The following is a 13,520-nucleotide window of genomic DNA, read 5'->3' as shown; positions in this document are numbered from 1 at the left end:
GTAGCTATAGCAGCCACCTAGTTCAAAGAAGGGCATGACATAAATATTCAGACATACATCGTGTTCAGAGAAGATAGGAAAGGAAGGAAGGCAGAGTGGCATTGTTGGAAACATTGCAGTGCTGGACACCCAGGATGTCACGGAGGGGTCAAGAGCAGAATCTATTTGGCTAATGCTAAGGAACAAAAAAATGGTGCAATTACATTGGTCAACCATCATGTCAGGCATCACCTCATGGGAAAGATATAAAGAAACCAGATTTCCAAGGTAATTCCAACAAGTGCAAACATTATTGGATACTAATAAAGAGGGACAGAATACAGACTGCAATGGTGCTCTTGCAAAAGGCAGAATTAGATAAGAGTTTCTTCAGCAATATGATTCCAGTTCAATGAGAGAGGCATCATCACTGGTCCTTATTCTTGGGAACAAGGTCAGCCAATTGGATGAAGCATTCTTAGGAAAACATTGAAAAAGACAGTGTTCATTGTATCATCACATAATTTTAATCATGGAAATCAATAAATAACAATCCAGAATATGAATGATTAATTAGGGTTAATCAATATATTAAGATTTGGCTCAGATACATTTGAATCAGAGATTAGCAAGCAAAACTGTAAATGACCAATAGACCTTTAAGAAGACAGAGTTCAGAAATAGTCTAAGTATATTCGCACAAAGAGGAAAAGTAGATCAAAACTAACAATTAAGATGAAGAATAAATACAAAACTTATACAGGAGAGGACCAGACTGAAAATAGTTTCAGAGAGAAATTGGAAAAGTGAATATGAGATTAAATAGAGAATATGAAATGAAACCAGAGGCTAACAGAAAAGGGATCATTCAGACACACTGAGACACCAGGACAAATTACTGCTGCTTGGACACTGTGATAGGAACTGTTCCTGCATTTGGATGGTGATCTGAAGTTGGAATGAAGTCCTGGGAAAACTGGTTGACATTGACTCACTTAACAGGGTGATGGATTGAGAGATTTTAATCCCAGTCTCATTCTGGAAAAAATGCTTGAACGTAAGGAGCAAATTCTGTGCTCCAACAAATGTAATCCAATCTATTTAAAAGAGTCTTCACCTTCTTTTTGCACATGGGCACTGTGAAGAGTAGTGCCCATCATCAGCAATAAAAAAACGAGATAACATAGAAGTTAAATATCACTAGTCTCTAATACACTTCAAAGGGAGTATGTGACAATTAAGTTATTTTAAATTCATAGGTTGGTGCTAACAGACTAGTTTCAAATTCAGCAAGATTTTAAGAATCGATATTCATTTAAAAGGTTACCAACCTCCTGAATAAATTTCTGAAGGAGAAATGGAAGCTAAATTATAATTTTTTTTCTCATTGGAAGATCAGCAATTAAGTTGAACAAGACCAATTAAATAGATGTCATCACACACAGAAGAATTTAGACTAAAATCACTTAATACACCATTACTGTCACATAATGAGCACATGATGCAAAAACTAATTTGCTATGATTCCAAAGTGATAGGTGATGGGGCAGAATGCCATCAGCAGCACACCTGAACTGAAATGGGCCTCATGATGGTAGTCACCAATTCACATAGGACAGCAGAAAACTAGCAAACAGAAGCTTCCCCACTTCAGTGTTGGATTATAAAGAGGAACTAACCACAACATGACATCTTAAGGAAATGGGAAGTGAATTTGTTACAAGCAAAGGAGTTAAACAAGTAAAATAATACTGAAAAAGCTTTCTTTCTGCTACAGGTTCACTAATTACTTTTAATATGAAACTTTGAGTTCCAAATTCTCTATGATACTCTTCAGCTGTTCATCTCATTGAACTAATCTAATTTTTAGAGGGCTTGTGCCTTTAGAGAGTAATTTCCTGTTCTTGTAAAGTGTTCAATTAATTTCCACCCACTTTCATTTTGAAATAAGGATGAATGGGCAGGGTGGGGGTTTCAGGTAACCTTAGACCAAATTGTCTTGTGTACTCCTTTCTGTGAAACACATCATGAATTTCCTAAAGTGAGTCAAGTCCTCCCTCAATTAACTGAAGTTTGAAAGCATAATACAAGAATGACATTGCAGCTCTACAAAATATAAAGGAGGCAATATTTGTACTTCTTAATTCCAAACATTTGTATTTCTTCTGTATTTTACCTTTTCTATAACAAAATGATGTGGTATTTTCAAATTGTTGACTATGGGTCAATTATTTTAAGGTCAAAAATGCTCGCAACTTTGACTGTTTCAGCTAAGGCTCAATTGGAATAATTCTCTCCTCTTAGTCAGAGGATTGTGGGCTTAAGATCATGCTTTAGGACTTGAGAACTAAAATCAAGGTTGACATCCGAATATAGTACCAGTGCAGCACTGGCAGAAGTGCTATCTCCCAGATATAGATTCAGGGTTCTGGATTTGAGGTGCTGGAAAAGCACAGATATAGATTCAGTTCAGTGTGGTTAATCGAGTCCACACCAACCCTCCAAAGAGCATTGCACCCAGATCCACCCTATAACCCTCATTTCCCATGGCTAATCCATCCAGCCGACACATCCCTAGACACTATGGACATTTAGTATGACCAGCCCACTGGTAGCTTAAAACACAGACTTGTCTATGGTTTAGGTTATAATGCGCAGGAGTTGACTTTCTGCTGAAAAAGATAGTCAACCTCTCATTATCTCCATTACCAGAGGAGATCGCAGTCTAGTTTCTTTTGAATTGCACGTTTACCTTTGAAGAGTTGTTGTCTGAAGTTCCCTTGGCATCTCTTCAGGTATGACATTCCATATTTCCTCTCAAGTCTTTGCCAGACAGTCATTAATTTACATTTTCTGTTATATTTTGGCAATATGTCCTCTTTTAAAACTCATTAGAATTTTTAAAAAAAAATAGTATGTCTCTAAGTAAATCCAGCATTATAATCCATGATCACATTGCTGTTTGTGTTACCTGGTTGAAGACAAATTGGCTGCCGTGTTTCCTACATTGCAAAAGTGACTAGGCTTCACTTACTGTAAAGCACTTTTGAACATAATTGCTATAGTGCTATATACTTGCAGTTTGTCAGTCTTCAGTCTGGATAATGTTTGTTGATTTTGCTGATAGAACAACTGGCATTCCTAAGCATAAAGTAATGCATTGGTCTGTGAGCCATCTTGTTAATGTGAAAAATATTTGTAAATGCAAGATCCCACTTCAAGCCTGTTATCCCCATTCAGCCTGTTCTCCCTCGACATCTACCATCTTACAGTTCAACATGACGTGACTCAATGATCCAGAGCAGGAACTGGCCTGTCTTGCCCTTTTCTAAGCCAATGACATTGACATTGACGCACCCCAATTGTTAGGATCAGCTCAGCCTTCACAGGTCTCGATTTGGAGATGCCGGTGTTGGACTGGGGTGTCCAAAGTTAAAAATCACACAACACCAGGTTATAGTCCAACAGGTTTAATTGGAAGCACACTAGCTTTCGGAGCAATACTCCTTCATCAGGTGATTGTGCCACAGCCACCTGATGAAGGAGTGTCGCTCCGAAAGCTAGTGCTTCCAATTAAACCTGTTGGACTATAACCTGGTGTTATGTGATTTTTAACTTCACAGGTCTCAGTTTCAAACTGGGATGCTGCCATTTTGTGTGGTTCGCTCTCCCATTTAGAACTAAACCATTCAAGAAACCATATATATTAAAATCAAATTATTGTTCCTATGTTAATTAGTATTACTGAGTTGCTTGCTTTTTTTAAATCATATGGTCAATATCCAAATACTGTTTGTAATAAGAAGGCTTAATACCAACTGTATTTTGTTTTCCATTAATGTTCTTTATATGGTTGTGTCACTAATACCATTTAGTATTACTGGTGAAATGGGCAAAACATTAGCCTACTGTGCACATTTGTTTTGGAATCATAAATTATAAGCCTCAGAACACTGTAGCACAAAATGAACATTCAGCCCTCAGAAGTATGCCAGCCTAGGTCCAAACCACAAACCAAGGATGTTCAATATTCACTTTTTCCTCATGACACTATTTTAAAGTAAGATCATTGAAGTTAGAATCAGACACCAGCATCAATCGTATGTGCAACAGATGATACATGCGGGAGGTGTGCATGCTTTAATCAAGAGCATATTTTTACTTGACCTTTGACATTTTGAAAATGCTGCAGTTTTCAATTGTTAACTTGAAAAGGCTGGTGTTTCTGGAGCTCTGACTACACTTTTCAATTCTGACCTTTAGCTGATTAAGGATACGAGGCAGTGAATTTTCTGGCACTCCTAGCCAACAGGTATGAAATAGTTAATGTTGCACTGATGTTTTGTGGCTTGAGTTATTCAAAAGATTCACTGAATTGTCAGTGCTAAAAGAGATGAAAAATGATTGCTTTTTTATGCTATATTTTAGGAGGAATAGTACAGAGAGGTGTGGAGTAATTCATTTATTATCATTTGTTTAGAAAAAAGATCTTAACATTGAGGGTCAAATTCTTCTGGGGTGAAAAATGAGCACAAATGGATTTGTCCAACTTGTTGTATGTTCTGCCTAATTATTCATTCTGTTTTGCAGCCTTTCCACTCCGCCAAGGACATGCAAGTCCTGAGCTCCGCCATTACCAAATCCTAGCCACCCAACGCATGGAGGAAGAACGCCTCATCTCCTGCCTTGGGACCCTCCAGCCACACGGCATTAACCTCAATTTCACCAGTTTCCTCATCTCCCCTCCCTCCACCTTATCCCAGATTCAACCCTCCTACTAGGCACCACCCTCTTGAACTGTCCTACTTGTCCATCCTCCTTCCCGCCTATCTGTTCCACCCTCTGCTCTTACCTATCACCATTACCCCCACCTTCATCTACCTATCACCTTCCAAGCCACCTTCTCCCCAGTCCCACCCCCTCCTATTTATCTCTCAGCCCCCTTCATCCTCTCCACCCCCCACGCTTCTGATGAAGGGTTTATGCCCAAAACGTCATATCACCTGATCCTCGGATGCTGACCTGCTGTGCTTTTCCAGCGCCACACTTTTCGATTCTGAGATAGATTTCCCAAGCCATTGTCTATCGCTTGTGAAGGACTATTACATTCCTTCTGTTTCCTGGGGCAGTTCTTTCTGCCCCTTGCAGCACAGATTTACACCAAGGGCTATATCTTGCTGGTTATCAGCCACATTTCAGTTGGCCATTTCGCAATGCATGACCATAAACAACAACTTGCATTTGCACAGCATCCTATGCATCTAAAATGTCTGAAGGCACTTCACATGACCATTATGAAAAAAAACTAATTGACACCAATCCACATAAGTACAGATCTTGACAGGATGAAAAGCTTGAGGCAGTTTGAAGGCAGAGACAAAAGTAGAAAGGCAAATGGACTGGGGGGGAAGGGTTTCCATGGCCTATCTGAAGGAATTGATTTCAATGTTGGCATGAATAAAATAACGAACGTCCACAGTCTTTAACTGGCATCTAGTTTCTGACAGGTATCTCTGGGCAGCGATCAGGGGAAGAGACATTCTGGCTAATTCACATAAAATTAAACCTTGCAAAATACCCTTACAAACATCAGGGGGCTTGTCCAACAGACTGGTCAAGCAACGACCTCACATAGTCATATTCACTGAAATATACCATACAGACAATGTCCCAGAACTACTATCACCATCCCTGGATATATTCTGTACCACAGACAGGATGGATACACCAAAGATTGCAGCACAGTGGAATACAATTGGGAAGGATTTATACCCTGGGATCCCTCACATAGACTGTGGATAGCATGAAATCTCATGGCATCAGGCCAAACATGGACAAGGAAACCTCCTGCTGATTGCTAGGTACCCCTCTCAGCTAATGAACCATTGCTGCCCAATGTTGAATGGAGGAAACTGTAATGATGGCTAGGGTGTAGAATGTACTCTGAGTGGGGTACTTCAATGTTCATCATCAAGAATGGTTTGGTAGCATTTCCACTGACTGAGCTGGAGAAATCCAAAGATACATAACTGCTGCATTGATCTTGCATAGGTGGTGAGGGAAGCAACAAGAGGGAAAAATCACGGTGACCTCAACCCCACCCCTCATCAAGACATGTTCATCCATGACAGTATCAGTAGGAGTCCTCGTAGGAGCGAAGTCACATTTTTATATTGAGAATATCATCTACCAGCTAATTGGGATATATTTCAATCAGATCTAGCAACTCAAAACCAGACACTCCTAAGGTCTTGTGGGTCATCAGCACAAGTCGGATTGTATTCAACCATAATCTGTAATCTCATGGCTCAGCATTTTAATTTTAACTATCAAGCCAGGAGATCAACACTGGTTCTATGGCGATTGTAGGATTCATGACAGGAGGAGCACCAGGCATACCGAAAAGTGAGGTGTCAACCTGGTAAGTTGTAAAGGCTCCTTGCATGCCAACAGCTTGAATAGACAGATCCATCATTCAATGCTTTGAAACTAAGTTCTGCTGTCCTGTCACATCTAATTATGAATGGTAGTGGACAGCTCAACAACAAGGTAGATATTCTATCAACAGAGATAGATATTCCATGAATACCGTCATGCTCAACAGTACTGAAGGTTTGTGCTTCAGAAGTAGCTGTATACCTAGCTATTCTAGTACAGCTGTAAAAATGTTGAAACTTGCCCAGCTATGTCCTCTGCATAAGAAACGAGATAACTCCAATCAGGCCAACTATTGCCCCATCAGTCTACTGTCGATCATCAGCACAATGAAGGAAGGTGGTGTCATGAAGACTATCGAGTGGAACTCATACTTGCTCACCAGTGCTTAGTTTGGGTTCCACCAGGGCCACCTGGCTGCTGACCTCATTATAGCCTTGGTTCAAGAAGGAGAAAAGAATTGAATTCAAGCTATGCAGTAATTGTGACCGCCCTTAACATCAGGGCAGTGTTTGACTAAGTATGACACCCAGAGCCGGAAAATGATTGGAGTGAAAAGGAATCAGAGGAATCTCTGCTGATTCAAATCATATCTAACACAAAGGAAGGAGGTCAATCACCTCAGCTTCAAGATGTCACTGTAGGAGTTCCTTAGGGTAGTGTCCTACCATCAACAATATTTAGCTGCTTCATCAACTACCTATCTCCATCATAAGGTCAGAAGCGGGAAGTCCACTGATGACAAACGATGTTCAGCACCATTTCTCTTTCCTCAGGTACTGCAGCAGTCCACATACAATTGCAGCAAGACCCTGGCAAGTTATATTCATGCCACACAAATGCCAGGCAATGGACATCTCCAATAAGAGAAAATATAACAGCTGAAATAGCTCAGTTGGGAGAGTGTTAGACTGAAGATCTAAAGGTTCCTGGTTCAATCCTGGGCTTTGGCAAAAGCAGCATTGCTTGAGTGCTCCCTCCTTTGTTTAGTGGGTGTTTCAGTGGTTAGCACTGCTGCCTCACAGCACCAGGGACCTGGGTTCGATTCCCACCTTGGATGACTGTCTATGTGGAGTTTGCACATTCCCCCCGTGTCTGCGTGGGTTTCCTCCCACAATCACAAAGATGTGCAGGTCAGGTGAATTGGCCATGCTAAATTGCCCATAGTGTTAGGTGCATGAATCAAGGGTAAATATGGTGTAGGGGAGTGGGGCTGGATGGATTCCTCTTTGGAGGGTCAGTGTGGACTTGTTGGGTGGAAGGGCCTGTTTCCATACTGTAGTGAATCTAATCTAATCCAATAATTATTGGCCCTTAACATTCAATAGCATTACCATTCTTGAAATTCCCATTTTGAACATTGGGAATTACCATTGGCCAGAGACTGAGCCATACCAGTCTGTGGCTAAAAGAACAGGTTCGATGTTTAATATTCTGCAGTGCACCTCCTGTGTCTCCAAAACCTGTTGAGCATAGACGAGGGATAGGTCAGGAATGTGTTGGAAGACTAAGTGCTGCTCCAACAACACTCAAGAAGCTAGCACTAGTTTATTTGGCTGACATATCATCTGGCACCTTCATCAAACACTCCCTTCACCACTTGCACACAGAAGCTGTTGTGTATACCACCTACAAAGTGCACAGAAATAATTCACAAAGTCTAGTTCAGTAGTACCTTCCAAACACCCATTTAGAAGGACAAGGGCATCAGACGCATAGCAACACCACCAGTTGCAACTTCCTCACCAAGCCACACTTCACCTTGATGTGGAATGATGTTGCCTTTCCTTCACTATCACTGAGTCAAAATGGTGGAACATTCTCCCAAGCAGCATGGTGGGTGTCTCTATACCTGAAGGACTGTGGCAGTTCAAGAAAACAGCTCTATACCACCTTTCCCAGGGTAATTAGGGGTGGGTAATAAAGGCTGGCCTAGGACATGAATGAATTAACAAGAAAGAAAGCTGTGGTGCCATAACTTTACCCTGACTGAGGTGGATCAACAACACAGATTGTAGGTCTAACCTGGGAGGTTTCTCGACTGCAATCACCAACCAAGCCATCAGGGAAGCTAAGTGTTGTATTAATAATGAAAGGAAATATGATGAGATATTAAATATTTGTGCCACCGGGTGTTGTTTGCGCAGTTGCTATGGTATCGGGACAGTGGGAGCTTATGGTCATTCAAATGGCCTTTCTAAATCTCTCAACAGTTACTTGATGCTGCTGAAATTTTTAAAAAAGCCTTAATTAAATGAATATAATAAGTAGTCCGCTTTTTTTCTTTATCATCAGGTATGTGTGCTATAGAAGGAGAAGAGTAGGTTCCTGGATTAACTTCTAAAAAAATGAACAATAATAAAGCTGTCTGCATACTCTTTCGTCTGTATCTCCACCCTTTTGTTTATACCACTACAAAACAAACTTTGGGTTTAGGTAATAAACAATGTGCCTGGTAGGAAAGGGCTATGCACTTTATACTATCTGCCCCTCCTCTGTTGATGGTTGGCAGAGAGCAGTTTGGGGCCTCACACATACAGAAACCACCCATACCACTTATAATTGGGTTCTTGCCTGTAACACATTCCAGATGCTGTGGCTGTCTACATATCTGCTGTGTCTCCTTAAGTTCTGCTTAATGACATCACCTAGAGTGAGATTTCAGGTTTTGGAAGTTTATGATGCTTTTTCGCATCCCTGTCTCCATTTTTAGTGCTTTCTTCTGGCACTTTTGCAGGGAGTCGGTGGAGCACACACAGTTTGCATTCTACAAAACCTTTCGTAACTTTCTCAGTTGCAAAGTAGACCATGTAGGATGTGGTAACTGGGTGTGGGCTGCCAGGATTTTATCAGGAGTTTCATAGTGTCTTGTACAGGAAACGGTTGCACCAGTCTGGCCTGAAATGAATAAATTCAATGACTTTCAGACTTTCGCTTGTGGGGACCCCCTGCACATTCCTAGGGAGACACCCTTATGCAAAAACATTTGAAAATACACAGTCTTAGACAAAAGCTGCACTGCAATCCAACATTAGGAATGCAGACACATTTTGAACAGTGTTAGCCATTGGGTAGAAACCTGCAAATCTCAGCCACTAGCCCTAAAAAAAAAATGGGTTCCACATCTACCCACTAGGTTTTTGGAAACCCCACTTGGAAAATCTGTGAATTAAAGACACAGCCTAAAGTCTGTAAGTGGGCACTCCCAAGTAAGCAGCTGTACTTGTGGAGAGAGTGAGTCAGGAAGTCAGGTCTAGCAGCCTGTGATTTTCCACCCATTCATTTAACAGGTCGGAAAATCACAGGGTTGCAAGTCTCTCAGCTTCCTAACATTGTTTCTTTGTGACTGGGGTTTGTTGCTGAGAGTATAGAATCAGTCTTCCAAACGGTACACACCAGTTAAAGCAAGCCGTCTGATTCCAAGAGGAACCAACACAATGAAAGAAAGAAATTGCTGAATGTGTGTGTAAATGTAATTACAAAATATAACCAACAATTACAGTGTGCCAATATATTGAGTGCATGTGTCAGTCTTATAAATGACCCAACTGGGTATAAAATGTGTTGTTATATTTTATAAATAGGTACAAACAAAAAAAAAGTTCACCCACATATAATTTTGTTGTGGATGCTATTCTGGTTTCTGGGTTGGGAGTGACTGTTTCCATTGATGGTTACCTTTTTTATGATATATACCACAACGCAGAGGGTGTTTTTATCTTGCTGCTTTGAATAATAGTAAACATGCTCTTCCTGAAGCCGCCAAAATTGTCCAGCTGAGTGGCTGGAAACTGATTTCTGAGCTACTGCAGAATCAGGACAGCTTTGTGCAATACATTTGTTTCTTTTAAGAGACAGAGCACAGTTGGTAATTAGGGTGTAATTAGCAACCATAGCACTACCATCAGCGTAAAAGACGTGTCACCAGGCCTACTTTGGACACATAATAACGGTCTGGTCTAGCTGTGTGGATAATGACACTGACTAGACCTTTTACAAACTGATTCAGAAAGAGGAAGTTGCAGGTGCAGGATGTAACATTGTTTGATAGACATCATAAGGTCTTTTGTTGTCCAGAAACCTGTGAATGCTTCTCAAGCCATATTAGTTAAAAATGGTTGTAAATTATTGGTTATTTTATAGTTTTTTATTGGCCTTTTCATGACCTCAGGACATCTCAAGTTGCTTTGCAGCTAATTAGTAAAAAATGAGGTCTGCAGATGCTGGAGATCACAGCTGCAAATGTGTTGCTGGTCAAAGCACAGCAGGTTAGGCAGCATCTCAGGAATAGAGAATTCGACGTTTCGAGCATAAGCCCTTCATCAGGAACGATTCCTGATGAAGGGCTTATGCTCGAAACGTCGAATTCTCTATTCCTGAGATGCTGCCTAACCTGCTGTGCTTTGACCAGCAACACATTTGCAGCTAATTAGGTACTTTTGAAGCAGAGTCACTAGTAATGTAAAGAATGCGGCAGCCAATTTACACACTGCAAGGTGCTGCAAGGAGAAATGTGATAATGACCAGATAATCTGGGGAGTTTTCTTTTGCGATGTTGATTGAAAGATGCATATTAAGTAACGAGGTTCTTATTTGAAATAGTAGTTTGATTTACACACCTTTAGTACCTCAGTACAAGAATGGAGTTTTAGCCAAAATTAGATGTACACATTTCATTTCTGATTAACATGGAGGAACTGCCTCTCAAATGCTACTCAGCATCAAAGACTGGGTGAAGTCATACATTTGACTGACAACCACAATAATTAGGCTTTGAAAACATCAAGCAAGACAATAAGAGATAAATGTGAATTCCCCTCCATTTCATTCCTAAAGAGTCTTTTCTTTGAATTTGTTTATTTTTTCAGTAGCCAAACATATTGAACAATCAACGGTAATGGAATAACAACAATAATTTGCCTTTAAACAGTGCCTTTAAGGTATGAAAAGCTCTCATGGAGCTTCACATAGTGTGTAATTTGATTAAAATTGACACTGAGCCACGAAGGAAGCATTATGTTAAAAAAAGAAACAGTCGGTTAAAGAGGGAGATTTTAAGAGGAATCTTAAAGGAGGAGAGAGGGCTGATGTCACAGAGGAATTTAAGAAGGGAATTCCAGACCTGAGGGATGTCATGAATGAAAGCAAGGTGGGGTGATGTTAATGGAGAATGTGTCAGGGTCAGGAGTTATGAAGCCATATTTCTGTAGGGCTGGAATAAGTTATAGAGAGGGTTGAGAATAAGTATTTTAAGTTTGAGGCATTAATACACCAAAAAACAATACACATGAACTAGCACAGAGTACATGAAGGTTTGAAGACAAGCAGTTAATCAGAGGAATGTTGGAATGGTTAAAACTGAAGATAAGAAATGACTGGAAAAGGCTTTCAGCAACAAATGGAGATGGCAATGTTACAAGAGTAGAAACAGCCTACCTTTCTGATGGAGAGGCCCCAAGGTTGAAAGCTCAGTTCAGATCAGATCAGCCAGGAGGCTAAGACAGCACAGAGCCTGGATTGTCCCGAAGCACTGAATGGAAAGGGGGGACAGAATCAGTTATAGGAGTCAGCGAATGGAGTTGGTGACAGAATATATGCAGCTGTAAATTAACTAGGTTTTGGAAACTGTGAAATTCTATTCACCTGATTAATGGAGAAGTGTGGTAACAAAGTACATTGTGTGCACAAAACACTTCTTTTGTGATTTTTATGACCAAAAATGAATGTTGCATTTATATAAGACCATTAGACCTTTTGCTGCATCACTCTACTGGTTTACTTTGGTAATGCTTCATTGTTCTGTTGCAAAAGTAGAAATTGAGGGAGTCAAATAAGCAAATGAGACAGAAAGGAAGAGAAAGGTATATTGGTGGGTCAGATGAAGGGAACTGGGAAGAAGCTTATGTGGAACATAAAGGTTAAATAGGATGTGATGGGTTGAATGTTCTGTAATATGAAGAGCAAAGTCTTCTAGTCTCTAGACTGGGCATACCCTGACAGACGCACAATGAGGACTCCGTGGACATTGTGACTCACAGATTGTGCGTAATTTGCGCAGGAAGTTACAGCTTTTGATGAGCAATTACCCTGCAACTGGAACTTTAGGGTTGGGGAGGGGGGGTTGCGAGGCGCCAACTTACTAAGCAGAATAGTTACACAGGAACAGTTTGAGGAATTAAAACTGGCTCCAACTCATGGGTAATTACAAAACTAGCTTCCTGGCCACATGCACTGACAGCTCACTCAGAGTTCACTCTCTCTCCTCTTCAAATTCTCACTAACTTCGTATTATATCCACCCCCCCACCCCCAAGCCCACCATATACCATCTAAATACCAGACCTAACCCACCCTCTGACTAGTTACCTGATTTCTCTTTTCTACTTCTGAAAATGTGTTGCTGGTTAAAGCACAGCAGGTCAGGCAGCATCCAAGGAACAGGAAATTCGACGTTTCAGGCCAGAGCCCTTCATCAGGAATTCTCTTTTCTACTTATCACCTGCTTCTGGTATCCTACATCCTTACTGACCAACTTAGCACCCTATTCCCTCACCCAACTGGCACCCTATTCCCTCACCCAACTGGCACCCTATTCCCTCACCCATTTGGCACTCCACACCTCACCCAGCTGCTGCCTTACCCCTCACCCACCCACTTGTCCATCAACCACTTCACCTCCACCTCCCACTCTCCACCCTAATCCGCTTACCTTATATACTTACCTTATATACTGCACTTACCTTCTCTCCACAACTGGTCAAAGTGCTCTTGGACTTTTAAACCTGTTTTTGCAGCAGTTACTGCTGTATAAAGTGAGTATGGTTTGACTTCCAGCATTAGTCCTGTGCTAAACTGGAAGGCTCTCAGATCAGATGCAGTCTACATTTCTCATACTACCTGAATCAGGCATTTCCATTAGAAATGCTGGGAGGGTGCAAAGTAAGAAAAATGGAATGGCAATATCACTGTAATTGACATTCCTCAGAAGATTCTGTACTGAGTGATTTCATTGACCAAGTGAAGTGGATTTGTGATTTGTGATTTTTTTTTTAGTTGTGCTGGTTGGGGGAGGCATGTTGGTCAGTGTACAGCAAGAACATTCTTTTC

General features: G+C 40.9%; 1 non-coding gene across 1 annotated transcript; it reads left to right on the top strand.

Annotated features, from left to right (window-relative positions):
• The first annotated feature begins 7,294 nt into the window (after positions 1 to 7,294).
• Positions 7,295 to 7,367, top strand: trnaf-gaa (transfer RNA phenylalanine (anticodon GAA)). The gene has a single exon. It is a non-coding gene; the product is annotated as a tRNA-Phe (tRNA).
• The last annotated feature ends 6,153 nt before the right edge of the window (positions 7,368 to 13,520 follow it).

The sequence above is a fragment of the Hemiscyllium ocellatum genome, chromosome 28 (genome assembly GCF_020745735.1).
Source record: "Hemiscyllium ocellatum isolate sHemOce1 chromosome 28, sHemOce1.pat.X.cur, whole genome shotgun sequence".
Lineage (NCBI taxonomy): Eukaryota > Metazoa > Chordata > Chondrichthyes > Orectolobiformes > Hemiscylliidae > Hemiscyllium > Hemiscyllium ocellatum.
This window is presented reverse-complemented; position numbering and strand designations above follow the sequence as displayed.